This window comes from Protomyctophum bolini (assembly GCF_963924005.1).
Source record: "Protomyctophum bolini genome assembly, chromosome: 18".
In the NCBI taxonomy this organism is placed as follows: Eukaryota; Metazoa; Chordata; class Actinopteri; order Myctophiformes; family Myctophidae; genus Protomyctophum; species Protomyctophum bolini.
The window spans coordinates 14,708,788-14,729,483 of NC_137879.1; positions in this window are offsets into that span (position 1 = coordinate 14,708,788).

The window sequence follows — 20,696 nt, forward strand, 5'->3', positions numbered from 1 at the left end:
CTCTCTCTCTCTCTCTCTGTCTCCCTCACACACACATTCACTCACTCACACTCTCTCACCCTGCTGTCTGCACATTCATGAATAAAGCTAGCGGTTGAGGTGTTTGAGCGATTCAGCTCTTATTTGCCAGGGCCATGCGGCTTTCCCCCACGCTATCTCACAGCCCAGGGGACGGATTTAAACCGGCTGAGGAAGAAAAAAAATCTAATATTTCTTCAAATAGAAATCAAATAGAACGCAGCGGACTGCCCCCCTCTCTCTCTCTCTCTCTCTCTCTCTCTCTCTGTGTGTGTGTGTGTGTGTGTGTGTGTGTGTGTGTGTGAGAGCAAGAGCATGCATGTCTCTGCGCTGAAGAGGATGATACAATGCTGACCCCTTGGCCAGAAGAGAGGCCCGAGCTAAACGCTTTGATTTAGAGCACACGGGAGCTTAACGCACAAGGCTGTCAGGCCTGCGCAACCACACACACACACACACACACACACACACGCACACACACACACACACACACACACACACGGCGGCAGGCTAGGTATTCGCAGTATACTGTATTATACATATAATGTTGGATGCGGTTCAAAGAAGAATGGAAATGAAATAAATGGGCTTGCAGAAAGTCAACATGCATACTTGCTTGAGACAGCGCATGGTGGAATATTCATATTTATAACTGGCGTATTAATAAATAAGCAGCCAGTATGGCAGAGATGCGTAGGTATAGGTGCAGGCGAACAAACACATGTACAAATGCACAGCACGCACAAATTTAATGCTGACCTTTACTGTTTATTATGGTACTTATTTTGATGATTGTTGGAAATATGGTGGAGATGATAAGTCCACACACATAAGTCCACACACACACATACACACACACTGTGTGTGTGTGTGTGTGTGTGTGTGTGTGTGTGTGTGTGTGTGTGTGTGGTGTGTGTGTGTGTGTGCACGTGTGCGTGTGTGACAGTCTGGTTTTCAGGCACACAAGTATGTCTGTGTGCTGTGACAGATGTCAGAGGCCCACGCTCTGCCTGTAAAACATATGGGCCTGTTCTAATGTGCGTGCCAGGATCACTGGACCTCCAAACACATCGGAGACGGGGTCATTGCGTGTGTGTGTGTGTGTGTGTGTGTGTGTGTGTGTGTGTGTGGTGTGTGTGTGTGCTCACAAATTGATGTAATGGCAGGAAGACCACCAGCGGGAGGAAGTAGCAAACCGGTAGCTACTGCGGCCCACTCATGGGCATCCTTTCCTGGCTTGTTGTGGCAGACGACAGCCGGATAGGCCTGGAGGTTGGCTAGGGCAGACGGACATGGCAGAGATATGGCTTCCTCTGGCCCTTATGTAAAAGCACATAAAGTGGTATACATATTATGTACGCAACGTGCACACACATACAGGACACGCGCACTGTCGTTCCCACTTAGTGTCAGTAATCCAGGAGAGTCATATGCCAGCAGAGAGGCTGAATGGAGAGCCCAGGTCTGGGGTATATGCCCAGTTCAGCAGGACAAGGATACTGGCCCTTGTGCAGATACCATGTCTCCTCAGGGAGACATGGTATTTTTAATAAAATGTTGTTTGGGTCTATTGCAAATGAGTTGACTCAGAAGAATGAGCATTAGTGCACAGCAGAATGAGTGATTTCCTGTAATACACATGGTATAGGAAAGGCCCAAGTACTGAGAGTATAGCAAGCTTTCTTTTCCTAGTAATATCCTCAACTTGGATGGACAATTGTTTCCAGAAAAGGGTATAAATCTCTGCAAATTTGAATCTTGAATTGAATCGATTTCTCCTCCTATACCTCTTTGTACTTTTTAACCTGTGGAGATTGCGACACAGCTGATCATAAAGTGCACGGTACATGAACCGGTCGAAAGCAATAAAAAAATATATATATATATTATATACTCTATACTGTACAGCAACCATATTTGCCTTCATCGCTGTCCTAGGTAAGAACACAATGCTTTGGGGGGGGGGGGGGGGGGGGGGGGGGGGGGGGGGGGGGGGGGGGATCAGGAAAGGTAAAAAAAGAATGGCTCAGGGCTTGCAGATTGACAGGTGAGCAGTGAGCACCCGGCACGTGGTTTTCCCGCGGTGCGTGTGAGCGAAGTGAACCTGTGCGCCCGTGCTTACCTCCTGTTTATCTGGCCATTGGCTCCAAGGCGGATCTTTAAGGGAACCAATGGAAGCTTTTGCCAGGGAGCCGTATAGCCCCGGGCTATAGGAGACAAACGGAGGACATAAAGGGAACACCACCTCCTCCTCCTCCTCCTCCTCCTCCACTCCTCCCTCAACATACACCCCCCCCCCCCATCTCCCCGCTATATCCTCTGGCTCCCGTTAGCGCTGGCTCATCACAAAGTGTAGCTCAATTGTTGATTGGTGAAGTTTTGTTTGCCCGGACGGATGGAGGGAGGCTGGACGAGACGAGGCGTGCCTCCTAAGTGGGGCTTGGGCTCTGATCCGCAGCGCTTAGCGCCCCGCCGTTCTCACGTCCTTCACTGTCTTTCCTCTCCTCTCTGTTGTTCTTTTACCTCTTCTCTCTCTCTCCCTCTCTCTCATTGTCTATATAGCTCTCCATCTTTCTTTCTTTAAACTCTAGAGTAAAGCTCACCCCTTGTCTCATCTTATCACACAGCCTCCATCCCATCACCCACCTCACCTGCATGCCGCTCTCTGATGTTTGAAAGGCAAAGTAATTTTCGTGTGTGCGTGTGTGCGGGAACACAAATATTAGTTCTCAGGGTTGACAGGCTTTGCCCCCTTTTGATTACTGCTCATTAACATTCCCCTCCTGTGCGTGCGTGCGTGGTCGTGTACACCTGTGCACAACATTGTCGGGTGTGTTCCCGGAACAAAATAGCGTTCTTAACGAATTCAGGACGGGAACCCCTTTTGGTGTTTTAAACATTATGTTATAAAATACCACGGCACTCAGTGCCGTGCTACAAGCTCGTAGATCTGCTATATTTTTTTTAAATCTTTCAATATATGTTCTTTCAGACCGAACGTTTTTAACTCAAAGCTTTGCTTCTGGGGTGGTCCCAGGAACAACATATTTTCAGATGGGGGTCGGCGGCCAAATGCGGAACATTTTTGGGGTCCTGGGACATGAAATAGTTTGAAAACCACTGATTTATTTTTCAGAAAACTGTCACGATTTAGAAGACAAAGACTAAATGTGTTAAAGCTTCTTTCCTCAGTAAGAACCAGGCCCAATGTGTGTCGGCCATGACTTACATACATAATGGCTTTTGTTTCAGAGACACCTTAACCTATCGATCAACTCCGGGTGATCGATTTACTCCTTCAGGAGAGTGGAGACTATACAGAAAAGCTGGGAAGGATGCCCTGGCCCTGGTGGAAGCAAGCCTGTATAGAGCTGCAATTTCTGTACTTGTAGAGACATCTAGTGGTCAGGATTGTGTATTACAGGAATGGGTCCAAAACACTTTGTTTTCAGCAGTATATTTAACTTCATGCCTTAAACAACTATACAACAGCTTGTTTCCAAAGGTGACATAGTTATTTTATGTCATAGTGCCAAACCAGTGGTCTCTTATCGCAGTGAACCATATTTCTGGGATCCCATATGACACTGTATCTTCTACGCTCTTGCAGTTACAGACACGTAAGGATCCATTTGGTTCATAGCTGTCTCTGAACACCCTGGAACCCTCTCAAGGAACCCTGCAGGTGCTCCAAGTTCCCTCGTTGAGAAACGGTGTCTTAAACAATTTCTTTCTATCCTTGCATTGAGTCTCATCTACAACTAATCCAAACCGTGTTTGCATTAGCAAATGTCAATCAAGAGTATTGTAACAATCAACCATTTCTGAAATGAAAACGCCTGCAAAGAATCAACCCTACCACCCCTAGTGTTCCTTTTGTGGAGTACTGTAGTTCACATTTGGGCCAGCAGATGGTGCTAGCGGCTAACAGTTTGCGGTGTACAGACGACAGCTTGCACACTAATGCTGTAACTGGGCCTTGTATTGCAGGCAGCAGGGTAAGCATGTCCTTAATGACTGCAGTTACACTAACCCAGCAACTGTCTCTTCACTCCACTCTGCAGTGCGTTGTTGTGCAATGTTTGTTCATTCCAGGCTAATTAAGACTTTTTGAAGATGGCACAGGGTCAGATATCCACAGGCGTTTCCCTGCTTTGTGTGTGTGTGTGTGTGTGTGTGTGTGTGTGTGTGTGTGTGTGTGTGTGTGTGTGTGTGTGTGTGTGTGTGTGTGTGTGTGTGTGCTGTATAGGCTACGGTTAGGAGAGGGAGAGACACACAGAGAGAGACAGACCAAGGAAAAATGGAAAGTGATGGTGACTTTCAAAGTCTTCGTGTGTGTGTGTGTGTGTTGTTGGTGTGTTACTATTAGGCGTGCGTGTGTGCGTGCACACAATATGTGCGGCGGTTTTTGTTTTGGTAATGCCCCGTTTCCAATCAGTCCTAGCACAGGGGCACAGCTGTACTGGAGAAATAAGGCTCAATAAGAAGCGAAATCCCGGGGAGTTTTAAAAACGCTGCATTTATTTCCATTATTAATTATCCTCATTACTGCTTACAAAGCCATCGTCTGTCTCCTCCCGCTGCGGCGAGACGTGGGGAAAAGACCAGGGGAAGGAGAGACGGACGGAGGGAGGGACGAGGAGACAGGCGTGTTCCTGTCTAAGAAAGTGCATGTGAGCAGGGGTCATCAATATGTCCACCAATGTGTCCCTGCAGGGCAAAGACATTTTAGACCATTATAATGTTCTTATTTTGATCATGAGACCCAATTTGAATGTCAAGCCTCCAGGTTTTCTTTAGAATATGTATATGACACTCATTTCCCACACCACTATAACACACTAGGGGCTGTATTTTGCGTGTCTTAAGTACCAGGTCTTATTCCCTAACTTGAGTAAACTAAAGACCTGGAGGCGTGGTCAATGCCATTTGGCTATTCTGAGTGGCCAAAAAGCATTGACCACGCCTCCAGGTCTTTAGTTTACTCAAGTTAGGGAATAAGACCTGGTACTTAAGACACGCAAAATACAGCCCTAGGAGTCCAACTAGTACTAGTAATCAAGTGTATTATCCCATTTTGACCTGAGATCAGATTAAAAAAATGTCTTCTACATCCTGACAGTTTTCTGAAAAAGCTCAGTGGTTCTTCGATTTTTCAAAAATAGCAGACCTACAAGCTCGTAGCGCGCCAGTTCTGCTACTTTTCAATAGCTAAAGCATAACATAATACTAACACCAAAAGGGGTTCCCGCCCAGAATTGGTTATTTGCAAGGACCCCCCACTCTGAGAGTGTACAAACTAGTACTAGTAGTTATCAAATATATTATTTGCAAGGACCCCCCCCATGACTCTGAGAGTGTGCAAATGGAACCCATTTCATAGTTACAAGCCTGTTGCGGTCATTCAGGGCTATAGCTCTGTATGTGTTTTTGGTAATAATGATTGTCTACTCATTTTGAATGTCGGTGGCAAAAATTTAGCTGACAATGAGCCCTGCTTGTGAGGGAGGGATGGAACCCCAGGCCCCAACCTGGCAACCTGCCACCCGTCAGCCATGATGTGCTGAACAACCACCCCCTTTCCTTGTGCCCTTCTTTCATCCTCTCTCTCTCTCTCTCTCTCTCTCTCTCTCTCTCTCTTTGTTGTTCCCCATAAATGATGTGTTATCAAAACAACCTGCCATCAAGTCATATTTATGTGAGCAGCAGCAGCGATTTGCGTGCACAAGTATACTATACATGCGCCTCGAGGGGTGTGTGTGTGTGTGTGTGTGTGTGTGGGGGGGGGTGGTTTCCGTGCATTGCTTTTGTGAAGGATCGCTTCAAAGACTATACTGCAGTTGGCATGGATATGGCATACACACGCACACACACAAACTAGAACACCAAAAAAACTAGGCGTTTTCCCTTAGTTGTAATCAGCATCTGTTCTATGGTGGGCACCTGTGTGCAAGTGTGCAGACATGCGGTACATACTGTGCTATACGTACAGTATGCGAGAGACACAAAGAGAGTTATTGCTGGGGAATACTGTACAAGTGTGTGTACTTTCCTCAGTACTTACAGTATAGTATAGCTCTATAGTTTGGGACTTTGATGAACATGAGGAAACTCCTCCTCTCCTCTCCTCTCCTCTCCTCTCCTCTCCTCTCCTCCTCCTCTCCTCTCCTCTCCTCTCCTCTCCTCTCCTCTCCTCTCCTCTCCTCTCCTCTCCTCTCCTCTCCTCTCCTCTCCTCTCCTCTCCTCTGGCCTTGCTGCTGCTTTGACACTTAATTAAAGCTTTCATTAGCTCCCTGGGCAGTTTGGAATGCATGGTCCCTCTCCTGCTTATTAGCCATTGTCTTCCCCTCGCACCTCTCATTATGTGACGCTGTGTAATTGTTGCCATGTATTACCTGTGCGGGGTGGGGAGGGGGGGACGACGACAATGGGGCAGAAATTAAAAATGTGTCCGTTTCATTTCTCACGCTACAGCCGGCTGACAGCAGCCGGCGACTCGTCGAGGTTTGTGCTGCTTTTTGTTTATTAACCCATTTTAGACCATCTGTGTCTCCTTATTAATATATAGCGTTTAACCACTTGAATCGTTAGTTTAAACTTTAACTGTTGAAAAAAAGTAGTGCCGCGCTACGAGCTTGTAGATCTGCTATTTATTTTTAATCGTATTCGCAAAAATCTAAAATGTGTGCAAATCTTTGAATATACATATTGTTTCACAGTGAACGTTTTTTTTAACTCAAATATTTGCTTCTGGGGGTCCCTCCCTGGAACAACGTATTTTCAGACGGGGGTCGGTGCCTGGCCAAATTCAGACATGAAGTGGTTTGAGCGCCAGTGAGTTTCACCACTGATACGTTGTTCAGAAAACTGTCAGGATTTGGAAGACATTTAGTAGAACGTGGTCTGAGGTCTTAATGGCTTAACGTCCCAGTTTCCCTCCCTGCGTGTGTTCATTTTCCCTCCCTGCGTGCGTTTTAACCCACAGTGCACTCAACCGGAAAGAAGTAAACAAGGGAGAGAGTTTGTTTGTGCTCGCTCTGGCCTCTCTGGTGACTTGTAAGCAAATGAAAGTTGTTGTGTGTTTTTTTTAGTTTACTCAAATGGCTTCCGGAAGGGGACCTCTTTGTCTGAGTTCTGAGACGGCGCTTTCCTAACAGCCTTTGCGTTCCTCTCTCTGTTTTCTGTTGCCGTTGTTATTTTCACAGAGGTGTCTGTCTGTGCCGTTGCCGAAGATAAACAGAGATGGTGGGGGGAAACGCCGGGCGCCGGCACCCATCACCGCATTGAGCAAAAGAAACAGACATAATTCTGCACAAGTGTGCGTCGTTACGCATAATAAGAAGCATTTCCACGTCGTTATTAGACAAGGGGGGCTGACGATCACTTCTCATTACGCTGCACGCTGCAGAAATGACATATCTCAGGTAAAAGAGAAAAAAAGAAAGCCCATCTCCTCTCCCGGCTCATTTGTTTGTGTGTGTGTTTTACATCTGTAGCCTGTGCTGCAGCAGCGCAGGGGGCTACAGCAGACCTCTTCCCACATCATCATAAAAATCCCCATTATTCCGGGGCATTTTTTTAGCCTAGGAGAGAACAATGGAGTTTTTTTGTTTTTTTTTTGTCATTGTGGACCCTTAAATTAGCGCCGTGATGTATTTATGGCGGTCCTGTGCGACATTAACGTTTTGGGAGGGAAAATGATGGCACATTGCACGGCGGTGTAAAGGCCCTGTAAATCTGGTGGCTTGCACTTAGCATGTTTTATTACGCTAGCTGTCGAGCCTCTCATCAACTCATCTTCTGTTACCCTTGCTCATCTTCTCCCTCTATCTCTTAATCTTTCTATACACCCCCCACCCCGTCATTCTTCATGTCTCTCTCTCTCTCTCTCTCTCTCTCTCTCTCTGTCTGTCTTTCATCACCATGTTTTTTTTACCTCTCCCTGCTGCGGCCTCTTTCCTTTTCTCCTTTTCTTCTGTCGTCTTTCCCGTTTTGTGCCCACACCATCTCCATTCTCTCTGATTTCTGCACCATACCCTGCATGTAATCAATAACTTTCAATATGTCTCCCTCTCTGTCAAATGATCCTTGTTGCGTCTCCCTGTTCTCTCTAATTCTCTCTCCCTCTGTTCTCTAATTCTCTCTCCCTCTGTTCACTAGTTCCCAAACTTTTCAGGTCGAGACCCGAAAGAGAGATTAGACATTTGCCCGCGGGACCCTGTGGGCAATAGCACATCTACAAGCGCACATTGCGAGCTTGTAGATCAGCTAGTTTCAAAACTACTTATTTTTTTCTATTCAATTAGTTTTTGTTTGTTTTAAAATTCATAAAATGTATTAGTTTATTTCTTATTTAAAAAAAAAAATCATTTTAAATATATATTTTTGTGTATGAAAAGAAAATGGAATTCCCACAAACGGGTCCCGAGCCACTGTTTTGGAAACTCTCTCGGTCTTACCTCATATGACCTACTGTATCATTATATTCACATCTTCTCATTTCTCTCTCTGCCTGCATGCCTTCTGCACGCTGTCTGTCACGGCCCGACGTGGAGATTCAGGAATGATTGTCTGTCTCCGTCACTGCAGTTTGGGAGTGGAGACAGGAGAGAGGAGGATGAGGAGAGAGGAGGGTGAGGAGAGAGGAGGATGAGGAGAGAGGAGGATGAGGAGAGAGGCATTTGGCTTTGCAGGGTTCATGGAGCATTGAGAGGGGGAGTCTGGGTAGTATCGGTGGTGCTGTGTAGTGTACGTACTGTACATTGAGCTGTGTGTGTGTTAGTGAGTATATATAGAGAGAGATTATACTGTAATCAGTTAAACTAAAGGTCAGGTTTGTAATTAGATCAAAGGGCTAGATGGTGTGTGTGTGTGTGTGTGTGTGTGTGTGTGTGTGTGTGTGTGTGAGAGAGAGAGAGACCTGTGTTTACCCTCGTTCAGTGGCAGATATGTGGAGGTAGGGCCCTGTCATGATTGACCATGATGAATGGGAAGAGAGAAGAGAGAGGGTTCCCCATAAACACACACACATGCGTGCGCCGTGCGCGCATGCACGTAAACACTCGCATTCAAACATTTCGGGAAGTGTGCTACTGTAGCTCCATTTTTGCTATTATCTCAACATTATTCAAATTTAAGATGGACGTATGGGGAGACACTTCACAAAGAGACAGGAATTAAAAAAAAGAAAATCCATTTGTGTTTTCCATTGAGTTTGTGTCCCTATCCCCCCCCCCCCCCAGTCAGCCAGAAAGCAAATGTGCACGCATAAAGGAAAGGTAATGAGTTAAATGTAATGTAGGGGCAGAGTGAATATCTTAAACAGTGTTCAGTGCATCAGGCCTCCTCTCTTGGAAATGACATTTTGCTTCCCTAAGCATGTAAATAAGAGATGGGGACAAGATGGAGCAGATGCAAGGAGGGCTGATGATGAGGCACGCGGAAAACACAGTGCGTGTGTGTGTGTGTGAGTGTGTGCGTATGTGGACACCCCCCAACAGCTGTACCCACCACCTCTCCTTCCATGTTGTCTTGCACTCGATAAACAGAGTATATGACGATCTTCCACAACGTTTAGAAGCATAAACGCCAAGCTCAGCGATCTTGCATGCATGCACACTCTCTATCACTCTCTCTCTCGTGCACACACATGCATGCACGATTGCGCGCACGAGCGTCGCACACACAGATGGTGATTTGCACTCTTGAACGATGTCAACTTTCACGATATCAACGCTGACAACAAGTATCAAACAAAACAAAGTTTCACACTTTCATGCATATTAGGTATCTGTTTTTTGACATAATGATGTTCATAGTACTCTTTAATACAAAGTATTACTGCATGTCACGGGGAAGATTTGCACAAAAAGAGTTCCAGGCACACTTGTTTAATACCCGGTGTAAAGTTGTGACAGTTAAAGTGTGGTTGGAGCTGGAGTTGTTTATCACGGGGCTCATTCATTGGTAACCCGATAAAGACACAGAGGGACAGGGAATAAAACGTCCACTCAGACACAGTCCTCTGTAGGGCCGAAGTTACAATAAGTTACTGCCTGCTCTGGTCTGGACCATCTAGACCCGATAGAGAGAATACGCTGTTCCTATTGAGTTACTACTCCCCCCTCGCCCCTCTCCTTTGTGTCTGGCTATCTGGAAGAAGACTGAGAGCACATTAACTATTGATAATCTGTGGAACAGCATCGCATTCAGAAATAAAATCTCTGTCTAAATGTATTCAGAGGCCGCTCGTAAAATGGTAATTATGCACATTACTTTGAATATGAAATGCTAGTTGACAGTTATTGTCAGGGGCTAATAAAAGTCATGCATCTCCTTCGGCTTTACGGCACTTCCACTTGCAGCACAGTGCAATATGGATATCAATATAAGGGCTGCGTACCTCCACTATATTGTTCCTAGGGCTGATCTCACCTAATGTCTTATGTGCAATCCTACACGCCTCTGTTGTTGCTGGCGCGGTAGTTACATGAAGTTATGACACTGATAATGCAGTGTGGTGTTGCATGCCCACGCCGTGACCTGTGTCCACTCAGTCTCAGTTTCAGTACTAGTGCCGCTGGCCTATTTGGGGGCCATGCATTTATACTGCTATGCGGCAGAAATGTGACGCTAAGCCGGGCGTTTTGGGGTGGCCAATCGGGGAAGACGTAGGCGTACCGAAACCCATTGGCCATTCTGCTCTGCACACCTCAGGGTTGTATGAATCACACACGACAAGTTTGAGACTGTATACAGTCACACACACACACACACACACACACACACACACACACACACACACACACACACACACACACTATGAGAATTCTAGTATATATAAAGATAATATTTCAAAGATATTAACACATTTTGATATATTATATATATATTATAATATATATTATAAATTACTGTATAATACACACCCCTGGTTAATGTGGTTTATCTACGTTTTGATTAGATTGTTATATTTTTGATATTATCAAACATAAATACAGTAGCAAGCATATCAGTTCCCAACATGCATGTACTAGACCTATATTTAATTCATATCAGTCTGCAGTTCCCAACATGCATGTAGGCCTATATTTAATTCATATCAGACTGCAGTTCACAACATGCATGTACTATAGACCTATATTTAATTCATATCAGACTGCAGTTCCCAACATGCATGTAGACCTATATTTAATTAATATCAGACTGCAGTTCCCAACATGCATGTAGGCCTATATTTAATTCATATCAGTCTGCAGTTCCCAACATGCATGTAGACCTATATTTAATTAATATCAGTCTGCAGTTCCCAACATGCATGTAGGCCTATATTTAATTCATATCAGACTGCAGTTCCCAACATGCATGTACTAGACCTATATTTAATTCATATCAGACTGCAGTTCCCAACATGCATGTAGGCCTATATTTAATTCATATCAGACTGCAGTTCCCAACATGCATGTAGGCCTATATTTAATTCATATCAGACTGCAGTTCCCAACATGCATGTACTAGACCTATATTTAATTCATATCAGACTGCAGTTCCCAACATGCATGTAGGCCTATATTTAATTCATATCAGACTGCAGTTCCCAACATGCATGTACTAGACCTATATTTAATTCGGCATGACCGGCTGTGATAAAACCATGTCGGCAATAAATATGAATGAATGACCAGTGGGGGAATATCAAAAGCAGAGGCAATAGAACCATCCTTCCATCGCTCCGTCCGTCCGTCCGTCCGTCCGTCCAGTCATCCACCCATCCCTCCATCCCTCCACCCATCCGTCCGTCTGTCCACCCATCCCTCCACCCATCCGTCCGTCTGTCCATCCATCCCTCCATACCTCCACCCATCCGTCCGTCTGTCCACCCATCCCTCCACCCATCCCTCCACCCATCCGTCCGTCTGTCCATCCATCCCTCCATACCTCCACCCATCCGTCCGTCTGTCCACCCATCCCTCCACCCATCCCTCCATACCTCCACCCATCCCTCCATACCTCCGCCCCTGCAGTGCTGTCGAACGGCAGAGCATATAAAATCAAAGCCCGGTGGAGCCGGAAGGGGAGATAATTGAAAATCAAAAAGGGACTTTATTAATTTGATTAAGCGGCGCTGGATTGTTCCCCATCAAATGAGATTTCATTATGACACCAAATTAAATGAGCCCGGGTGGACGGGGGGGTGGACGGGGGGAGGGGGGGGGGGGGGGGGGGGGGGGGGGTGAGAGGACAGACGAGAGGTGACACGAGGTTGACACCGTTGGGGGAGGAGGGGGGGCTACAGATAAGCAGGGCATGCCATAGGTGAGGAGCAGAGAGAGATGAGACGGAGTGGAGGGGAAAGGAAGGGCACAGGAAGGGAAGAGTGATGTGGGGGAGTGGATGATGGAAGGATGGAGAGATGAACAACGGTGAAGGACCCAGAGGGAGGCCATAGCATGACGCCGACCTCCCCAAACGGAGGACTTTGTACCTGCTGTGTTGATAGATAGATATAGACCTTTATTGATCCCTTGGGGAAAGGCAGGTGTCATACGAGTAGAAAGGACACTCAAGAATAATCAAGATACAAATGAAACAAACGGTAATATAAAAAGCACACACGTGTGAAGCGAGGGGCGCTCTTATCATCATACATCACCACATTCCGTGCTCAGCCAATCAAATCATCACATTTCGTGGTACAAACACACAAGGCTGTGTATCAATAGCTCCAATGCGGACCTTGGATTTCATGGCCGACCCGTGAGGTCAGTCATCTAACGTAGTCGGACAACGCAAGTCGGACTATGTGCCATCAGAACAATGACACAGCACCAGAAAACTATAAGGGCAGACCCCAGACAGCCAGCCTCCTCCAGAGCCACATTGTAAAAACTAATTAGAACACTTGAAGTCTGGCCTGTCCTTGGACAGAATGTTACAGTTAATCTACAGTGACTGTAATGAGTCATATACAATCTATCAAAGGTGAAACATTTGCAGCAGCTATAGCCAAAGCAGGCCTCTGATTATGATGCTTACGTACATTATATCCTAGTAGTCGTAGTCCATGTACAGTAGTCTCTGCTGTCCACTTCAATGGCAGCAGTATGCTTTCAAAGAACTATACTCACTTCTGTGACAGTTATTTATACTTGGTTGTGTGCCGGTGTTCAAGCACAGAAAAGCTCACAATGTGTGAACTTGTAGATCAGCTATATGCGGTGCGTGTGAACTTGTAGATCAGCTATATGTGGTGCGTGACCCCCGCAGACACATCAAGCTCAGGCTTCAACCAGCCTCGGTATGGAGTTGGCAAGCTCATCAGGAGCGAGGCACTTTCCTCCTGGCCCGCACCGAAGAAACGCCGAATAGAGTGAGACTTTTATTGCGGATCTCTGCAAGTTAATTAGAGCATGGGGAAAGATCCATACCTTTATTATACCTGTAAGTAACAGAAGTCGATTCTAAATTAATGATTTAGATTGGGACTGTCCCTCACTTCTGTATAACCCTGGAGAGAAAGAGAGAGATGGAATGAGAGACCGAGCAAGCAAGGAGAAAACATAGAAAAGGTGATTCCGAGAGAAGGACTCAGAGAAATGTACTCGATGGAACAAAAACAATATCTACTATAATTGTGTGTGTGTGTGTGTGTGCGTGCATGCTACTTGTGCGTGTGTGTACGTGTGTTTGTGCGTGCATGCAGTGCAGTGCAGCGGTCTTAAATAGCCACTTGCTATAACCATGCAGTCGCGCCATAGAGATCCCACACACCCCGTATCTGCCGTGCACAAACTTCTTTCATTCGTGGGCCACACACTCCGAGAGAGAGGCCTACCGAGAGAGTGTCCATTAATTAATACGGCCGAGTATTAAAGTTTTCACACAATAAAAGGACACAAAGGGGGATTTAAAGCGGGGGAAAAAAGGTGTGTGTTTGCAGTGAGGCGAAATTAATGAATTGGCTGGTGGCCTCCCAAGGATTTGAAAATTCAATTTATAATTTGTCTCCATCAAGCAATTGTTGTAACTTGTCCCCAATGCGCTAGGCGGTTTGTCACGTTTGTTTGACCACTGAGGATAACAGAGGGACACCATCCCTCCGAATGTCTCCATAAAAGGAAGGGAGAGGCGAGGAGAGAAAAGTTCCTCCCCGTGCCAGGGGACGGCCGCTAATGGACGATGAGAGCATTGTTGCATTGTTTAAGCACCAGTGAAAGGAATTTATGGCTTATTATTTAAACCTGAAGGGTAATTTGTTGGTCGAAATTAAAGAGTGGCTCACCACAGCACCCAAAACACAGAGGACCTTTACTGTGCATTACATTGTTTTTTACTTGAACAGTTTCAAAGGTTTAATTTTTTTTGTAGTTGTCAGGACTTTTTAAATTCACGAACATCTGTAAATGGAGGAGTGGATTTAATTTTGTCTGCATTTATTAGAAAAGGAGATGTCAAGTGTGTTGCTCTGAGACTACAGTATAGTTGTGATGAATGGCATAGCTAGCATAGCGCCTGCCCTGTATGTACAGTGTAAAATTCTCAGTGTTCTTTTAATTATTTACAGGGGACCATTTGGTTCCATTTGTACACAACCAGGGTTAAATGAACACTCAGGATTTTACAGCCTTTAACAAATGTAAATATTTGACACTTCAGCCTCGTGCTCCTTCCCTTGGTGTCGATACGTTGAACTGCTCCGTCCACCATGTGCGATGATTACATGAGCATCATCGCTCTCGTGTTGCCTTTCGTGCAACGCGTCAAACTGGCGCCAACCTCTAAAACCCCACTGCATGCTGGGTAATTAAGGGGACTTCCTGGGCCCGGTGCATGGCGTGTGGAGATGGAAGCCAGCGGAGATTGTGGCAGGGAATAAGGGGGCTGTGTGTTTTCATTAAAAAGCAGGAAGCCGCCTGACAGAGGCCATTACTTTCCCCCCCGCGCCGGCCAGGAATGTAGGGCCGCACGCCGTCTGTGTGGCAGCGTGAAAAGTGGCTCTGTGCACATGTACACGTGATGTGATATTTGTATGCCTGAAATCGTAACACGCATGCACACCCGCCTGCTTTTGACTGTGTGTTGCGGGGCTTTCCTCAACGTTAGCCGCTTTCATCTGCGCGCGTGCATGCACGTGTGTGTGTGCTGTGCATGCTCGCTCGCATGTGTGTGCATTAGCGCGTGCACTTGTACATTTCTCTACGTGTTTATGGGAGGTGATGGCGGCTTACGCTTTTCCTTCTCTCCGCTCCTCCTCCTGCTCTGCCGTCAACTTTGCCAGTCGTACCATCCATCTCCCCCCATCCGCAACCCGACCGCCAACCCAGCCAGCCCTGCGCTCCAGCGGGCTAATTGTGCAGAAACGCAGTGGGATGGAGGAGGAAGAAGGATGGGAAGTTGGGGGGGGCGGGGGGACTGGAACAGGAGGAGAGGAAAACATTCTACCTGTTCAACGCCAGGAGGAGAGGGATGTGAAGGGGCTGCAGGCGGCTGCAGACAGAGGGATGTGAATGGACCACGGCCTGCAGACAGAGGGATGTGAATGGACCACGGCCTGCAGACAGAGGGATGTGAATGGACCACGGCCTGCAGACAGAGGGATGTGAATGGACCACGGCCTGCAGACAGAGGGATGTGAATGGACCACGGCCTGCAGACAGAGGGATGTGAATGGACCACGGCCTGCAGACAGAGGGATGTGAAGGGGCTGCAGGCGGCTGCAGACAGAGGGATGTGAAGGGACTGCAGGCGGCTGCAGACAGAGGGATGTGAAGGGACCACGGCATGCAGACAGTATCAGAGGGACAAAACTATAGAGGGGGCATACTTGCTGACCGTTAGAAGGAAGGAAAAAGCAGAGAGAGAAGAATATGGGGGGAAAGAGAGAGAAGGTATACTAGGAAGGCAAAATCAGAGGCAAATAAGACAATGACACATAAAAGGGATGGGACCAATTGCCACGCTCCATGTGCATTTCCCCTCAGTGATTCCCTGGTCGCCCTCTCTCCTCATTCCTGTCCTCTCAAATGAAGCTAGATGGGGCCCAGCGATCAGAACGCAGCACTTATGGAGCTGCGTCTTTAAAGCCCTGCGAGAGAGGCAGGCCGGGTAGGCCCGGGTGTTGGTTATGCATGTTTTCCCTTTGTATTATTGTGGTTCGGGAGAGTGATTCATCACAGCACCACAGGGTCCTGGCCGGGTGAACAGGGATATATTTCATACAGGCATTCTGTAGGGCAAAACTATTGTTCTGGTGCCGCAGGCCCCCTTAAGAACAGCAGCATTGGTATAATAGACCGCTGGCTTCACCACAATGCGTCATGCAACATGGCGTGTGTGCGTGCTGCGCGCGCGTGCACGCTCACAACGTGCATCGAAAGCGCCTGCAAATCATCTAGTCTTGTTTTGGGGGGATTTAGCAACTGTGTATGGATGAGCAAATATTTACAACAATAATGCGGAAACAAACAAACATGAAGCAATAGTTCACAGGCTACCGGATGCCAGCATAATGGAGTATAGGACAGCTGATAGAAGCATAATGCGTATAGGACAGCTGATAGAAGCATAATGGAGTATAGGACAGCTGATAGAAGCATAATGGCGTATAGGACAGCTGATAGAAGCATAATGCGTATAGGACAGCTGATAGAAGCATAATGGAGTATAGGACAGCTGATAGAAGCATAATGGAGTATAGGACAGCTGATGGAAGCATAATGGAGTATAGGACAGCTGATAGAAGCATAATGGGTATAGGACAGCTGATAGAAGCATAATGGCCTGTAGGACAGCTGATAGAAGCATAATGGCCTGTAGGACAGCTGATAGAAGCATAATGGAGTATAGGACAGCTGATGGAAGCATAATGGAGTATAGGACAGCTGATAGAAGCATAATGGGTATAGGACAGCTGATAGAAGCATAATGGCCTGTAGGACAGCTGATAGAAGCATAATGGAGTATAGGACAGCTGATAGAAGCATAATGGAGTATAGGACAGCTGATAGAAGCATAATGGGTATAGGACAGCTGATAGAAGCATAATGGCCTGTAGGACAGCTGATAGAAGCATAATGGGTATAGGACAGCTGATAGAAGCATAATGGCCTGTAGGACAGCTGATAGAAGCATAATGGGTATAGGACAGCTGATAGAAGCATAATGGCGTATAGGACAGCTGATAGAAGCATAATGGCGTATAGGACAGCTGATAGAAGCATAATGGGTATAGGACAGCTGATAGAAGCATAATGGCGTATAGGACAGCTGATAGAAGCATAATGGGTATAGGACAGCTGATAGAAGCATAATGGCCTGTAGGACAGCTGATAGAAGCATAATGGGTATAGGACAGCTGATAGAAGCATAATGGGTATAGGACAGCTGATAGAAGCATAATGGCCTGTAGGACAGCTGATAGAAGCATAATGGTGTATAGGACAGCTGATAGAAGCATAATGGCGTATAGGACAGCTGATAGAAGCATAATGGTGTATAGGACAGCTGATAGAAGCATAATGGAGTATAGGACAGCTGATAGAAGCATAATGGCGTATAGGACAGCTGATAGAAGCATAATGGCGTATAGGACAGCTGATAGAAGCATAATGGAGTATAGGACAGCTGATAGAAGCATAATGGCGTATAGGACAGCTGATAGAAGCATAATGGAGTATAGGACAGCTGATAGAAGCATAATGGCGTATAGGACAGCTGATAGAAGCATAATGGAGTATAGGACAGCTGATAGAAGCATAATGGCGTATAGGACAGCTGATAGAAGCATAATGGCGTATAGGACAGCTGATAGAAGCATAATGGCGTATAGGACAGCTGATAGAAGCATAATGCGTATAGGACAGCTGATAGAAGCATAATGCGTATAGGACAGCTGATAGAAGCATAATGGAGTATAGGACAGCTGATAGAAGCATAATGGAGTATAGGACAGCTGATAGAAGCATAATGGAGTATAGGACAGCTGATAGAAGCATAATGCGTATAGGACAGCTGATAGAAGCATAATGCGTATAGGACAGCTGATAGAAGCATAATGCGTATAGGACAGCTGATAGAAGCATAATGGAGTATAGGACAGCTGATAGAAGCATAATGGCCTGTAGGACAGCTGATAGAAGCATAATGGAGTATAGGACAGCTGATAGAAGCATAATGGCCTGTAGGACAGCTGATAGAAGCATAATGGCGTATAGGACAGCTGATAGAAGCATAATGCGTATAGGACAGCTGATAGAAGCAAAGTAAGTTGCAGACCTTTAATTGCCCCCCTGAAGCAGTGTGTTGTTTTCCTGTGCGAGCCGATAGGACCCTAAACCCCTCCCCACTCCGCTGTGCCCGCTAGAGTGTCCCCTCACGGGCCACAGCACTCGGCTAATCCCCACCGGTCAGCTTCTGAGTCCCCGTGCCAGAGCTATTCAGCCACAGTGCACACACACAACACACAGAGAAACACTCTTAACCGCAACAGTAACCTGGATTAGTCTCAAGTACCTCCCTCGACGTCCCTCCCAAACAAACAAGCAAATTAGCCAACCAAACAAAGACGGAATGTGAGCCAGGACGGTTCCACTGTGGCCAGCTTCAGCAGCTTAGCATGTCGCTTCAGCCCCCCCCCCCCTCCCCACCACCCACCCCCCCGACGGAGTTGAAGACTATGTGCTACCTCTCTTTATCCTTGCTATGGGGTGGGTGTGTAAAAGAGGATGGTCATTTTTCTTTTATAGTTGGCGATAGTAGAGAATGACAGAATGCAACTCAGAGGTGATGTGGTGCTGTGGTATTATGCTCGACGACTACACAAATGTGTTTTTCTCCCTAAGCTAAACCTATTGGAAATAACTATCGGTCCAAATGGTTGTCTCTTCACTGCGTGGGCGTGCACACACACACACACACACACACACACACACACACACACACACACACACACCCTTGTTAGTGACAGGATCCTCCTGTGTTGTCGTCGTTATCCTATAAGCGGTGCAGTTATAGGACGAACACACAACAGACCTGAGTAGCATCTCTCAGCATCTCTGCTTAGCTCTGGTCATTTCTCCCTATTGATTGACACTGGCCTTTATCTCTCTCCTACCACCCCTCCCCATCCTCCGCTCGGTCTCTCCTTCTCCCGCTGTATCTCTTACCCCCCCCTCCCTCCCCCCAGCGCTCCCACACAGAAATCGAGGCCTTTATTCAGGCGCGGGGTCTCTGGAGAGGGTACTTATCTCCCCGCGCTGTTGTCTGAGGACCTGGTTTGTTATCCCACAGGGCCCATTTTGGACGGCCCTGCCGGGTCAATGGCCCTCCTCTCCAGCTAAAACAATCAGCACACACTCAATACCGGAGCCATTAAGATGTGGAATGGCACTAAGGCCGAAGAGAAGAGACTCGACTCTGTTTAGGAAGGACGATGGGAGGGAGGAGGAGGTGGACCGCCCCTCCTTTCCCTTCCACCCTGAAATCGATGGTCCCTTTTGGGGCCTGGGGAGAGTCATTGTGGCAGAGCCCATTGGAAATCTTTGTAGCATCAGGCTGGGCAGGAGAGTGAGACATGAGAGAGAGAGAGAGAGAGTCAGGGGAGAGGAGGATGCAATAGAGTGTGTGTGTGTGTGAGAGAGAGAGAGAGACAGTCAGGGGAGAGGAGGATGCAATAGAGTGTGTGTGTGAGAGAGAGAGAGAGAGAGAGAGAGAGCAGGGATGGATTGGCCTGTGGAGGAGAGAGAGAAGTGAGGGGGACCACAGGCTGGCAGGTTTGCCCGAGGCTGTTTTGTTAGCTGCAGGTTTGGAGACGGTGGAGTGTGGCGTTGCTTTGGAGGACGATCAGCGGCCAAATGGAGGCAGAGCTAGGGGGCGAGGCCGCTATGACCTCACTCTCTCTCTCTCTCTCTCTCTCTCTCTCTCCTTCTCTCTCTCTCTCCAAACCCAGACTGTCAGTCGATTCCCAGCCATGCCTCGGTTACACTTACTGTAGTTGGTTACACTTACTGTAGTTGGTTACATTTACTGTAGTTGGTTACACTTACTGTAGTTGGTTACACTTACTGTAGTTGGTTACATTTACTGTAGTTGGTTACACTTACTGTAGTTGGTTACACTTACTGTAGTTGTGCTCGCCAGTGTCGCCCGGGAAGATAGACGATCTCATGCACGAGCTCGCAGCATGGCACGTTGTGAGCTTGTAGATCTGCTTTTTCTGGTGTGTGTGTGTGTGTGTGTCCGTGTGTGTGTGTGTGTGTGTGTGTGTGTGTGTGTGTGTGTGTGTCCTACTCTTCAGTTTTGTTCACAACGATTGTTTCTATTTTAGTTTATCTTTCTGCTTCTCAGCAGTTTCTCTCTCGTTCTCTCTCTCTCTCTCTCTCTCTCTTCCTTCCGTCTTTAAAGTTTACATTATCTCTTGCATTTACTCTCTGGTCTCGTCTCGGTTGCTTCTCTTTACCGCGCGGTACATCTGTCTCTGTTTATTTGTTTCTCCGTGGGGCAAAAAGAGAACAATCAGACTTCAGGCAGACGTATTAGTTAGATTATAATGCGTGTGAAAGAAACAGACGTATTAGTTAGGCAGATTATAATGCGTGTGAAAAGCTGAAATGGCTTTTTGTATTGATCTCCGTGCTTTTGGATCCATGCTGGTGATGAGAGGAAACCCATTCGTTTGCAAC